Below are 3,271 nucleotides of genomic sequence, written 5' to 3'. Positions count from 1 at the left end.
GTCTTGAAAGACATGACACCCTTGGCTTCTCTCCTCAGCCTGGTGGCCCCTCCCTGCCTGTCTGGACTCACCCCTATGAGCCCCAATTCCCAACGGGGCTCCAGCCCTCACCAGGGCCCTTGCTGACCCCCTAAGTCGTGTGAGCAGATGCAACCACTACAAGACCATGTCCCCATTGGCGGCTCCAAGCCTGGTCACTGCATGAATCGCTCTGGTCAAATCCTTCCAGGCTCACCAGGGCACTGATGGTCTGTGACCTGCTGGGGCATGCAGGCCCATGGCACAACCCCTGAGTCCCATGGGGTCTCCATCTGTGTGGGAGAGCAGCCACTGATCCATGGTCTTCCTACCAGTCCCCGGCGGGGCCTGGGAGGTCTTGTCCCACAGTCTGTACCTGCCAAGCCTGTCCCAGGAGAGTCTGTCCAGAGCTCCTGGTGGTGCCTCACCCTCTCCCCCCTCACCCTCTCCAACTTTCTGAACTGATCTACTGGAAGCTCATAAAGCAAGGAGACCCAGCAGGCTCCTGTGTCCATGACTGGGTCTGTCTCCACCCTTAAAAAATGTGCAGTGTACATAGGAATTTGTTCATAGTGTTTTTTTAAACTCTAGTCTGGCCGTCCAACAGTCTGAGGGACAGTGAACAGGCCCCCTGTTTAAAAAGTTCTAGGACCCCTGCCTTACAGTAACATCTTTGCTTTCAACACAGCTTTTCAGCAGCAGATTCACCTAAAGCAATATGCCATTTGATTTCGTGCCTGATGCTTTCATGAACATTGATTATGGATCCAAGCAAGACGAAATCTTTGACAGCTTTAATACTTTTTTCCATTTATCATAATGTCACCTCTTGGCCCAGTTGTGAGGATTTTGGCTTTCTTTACATACTGAGACTCATCCTTGATCGTCATCAGCATGTGCTTCAAGTTCTCTTCACTTTCACCAAGCAAGGGTATGTCAGCTGCACATTTAAGTTTGTTAATAAGCCTTCCTCCAATCCTGATGCCTCATTCTTCTTCGTACAATATAGTTTCTCTGGTTATTTGTTCAAAATACAGATTATTAAATCTGTATTTAATAATGAGAGGATACAACCCTGTTGACACACGCTTTTCCTGATTTTAAACTGTCTCTTGATCCATGCACAAGTTCTGCACGAGCACAATGCAGTGTTCTGGAGTTCCCATTCTTCTCGAGGCTGTCCAGAGTGTATTATGATCCACACAATTGGATGCCTTTGCAGAGTAAATGAAACACTGGGATTCTCTGGTTTCAGCCAAGATCCGTCTGATGCAGCAGTGATAGCCCTTGTTCCAGGCCTTCTTCTGAATCTGGCCCGACTTTCTGGAAGCTCTTGATCAGTGGACTGCGGCAACCATTGCTGGATGATCATCAGCAAGATTTTACTTTCCTGTGATAGCAATAATATTGTTCTTTAATTTGCGTATTCTACTGGATCACCTTTCTTTAAAATTGCGTACAATTATGAATCTCTCCCTTTCAGTTGGCCAGGAAGTTGTATCAGTCTAGAAGGGGGGTAATAGTCATGTGGACTATGGTATATGATTGGTTTATGATTCTGTCAGTGGTAAAGATGGGACTTGTTCAACAATGAGCTGAACAGTGGCAGTTAGAACCGACCCAGAGATGCCTCAGAAGATGGGGTTGGAGATCTATTCCTGAACACCCTATGGGTGATCACCAGGGGTCAGAACTGACTAACAGGAACCTCTAGGGAAAATTTCATGACAAAGAGCAGAAGTGAGAAAAGATTGTCAAGAAGGAGCCCACATTTTTGACAGGGAAGAAGCAGATCGCTTGTTGAGAAGATGAAAGGTCAGTTGATAAGTGTCTACTAAGTAGTTACTAAGTATCTGCTGGTAGTTCCATGGGAAGGCAAAGAAAGAAACATGATGGCTTTTGTTGATTCCTTTGGCATATCACCAGAAAGGAACAATTATATGAGAACGTAATTTTCTACTGGTGAACATGTTAGCTGGCTTGTCACCCTTGCTCTCGCATAACCAACCCTCATCTCACTGTCTGTGACCATTGATTCAAGACTTTTGACCAAGTTCAAATACCCCAAGACAATGTTCCCTAAAGTGCTGGGCAGGTAGCACTGGTGGCACCCCAGATGATTGTAAGTGACATGGGAAATGGCTTTTCAATGCTATATGGCTATGGCATCCTATCACATTGAATCACATAGTGAGAAAGTAATTTCCTTTTCAATTCTTCCTCAGGCCTTCTGATTGCATCAGGGAGAAAGGCTCAGTTTGGTGTCAGTGTGTCTTTACACCTTTCTAACGCTTGATAATCTCTCTTTCTCTCTCTCTTTTTTTTTATTAAGAAAGAGAGAACAAGGCCAGGGTTTCAGAGCGTTTTTAGCAAATCAGTCTCTAGCTGGAATTTAAGAGCCTTGTTTTGCTTTCACTGGGAAAAAAACAAAACAAAATCCTTAAGATCACCTCCTATTTATGGCAAGTAATATTGGTTTTTCATTTGCAGCAGTGATATAAATAAATTTATTTTAACATGAAGTTCTGAGCATACACAAAAAACAGTTTAAAAAACAGCTCTAAGCAACATGCTAATTAGACAGTAGGGCGCGTGGTGCCTGGGTAAGTCAAGTATTGTGGAGGTGGGACACACAATCTGGAAAACAGCATGATACACAAGTGGACGTTTATTGTTTCTGAATTTGCTCTTTCTTTTTTTAAATTTAATTTTTTTTAAAAAATTCTGAATTTTTTTAAATTGGGAGTTAATACATATCATATCATTCCGTAGTTCAATCACATCAAGCAGTATTGTACAATTGCTACCACATCAGTTTTCAAACATTCTTTTCCTTCCTGGACTCCTTAATATCATCTCCCTTTTACCAGCCCCACCCTCCACCCATGGCCAGCCCTCCCACCACCACCACTGTACCCTGCCCTACCCCAGAAATCCTTCTTGAGGCAATAGTTCCTGATTTGCTTTGGTGAACCTCTCTACCCCCTATCAACTCATAGCACCCTAATAAAGTTAATCTCATTCCCGGGCTCCAAGGGGCAGCACTGGGAGCTTTGCTAAGCCAATGCGTGGACTTCCTCATCTAGATCACAGGGATTGGCTTGTGAATGGGCCAAACCCCAAATACCCACTGCTGCATAGAGGAGAACCCCTCTATGGAGTTTCCAAGATGGTGAGTCTTTATGGAAGCAGATTGCTGCTCTTTCTTCTGTGTGATAGTTGCTGGGCTCGAACTACTGACCTTTCTGTTCAT

Source organism: Echinops telfairi, unplaced genomic scaffold (assembly GCF_000313985.2).
Source record: "Echinops telfairi isolate 266 unplaced genomic scaffold, ASM31398v2 ScPeMD7_7457;HRSCAF=8495, whole genome shotgun sequence".
In the NCBI taxonomy this organism is placed as follows: domain Eukaryota; kingdom Metazoa; phylum Chordata; class Mammalia; order Afrosoricida; family Tenrecidae; genus Echinops; species Echinops telfairi.
Note: the sequence above shows the minus strand (reverse complement) of the source record.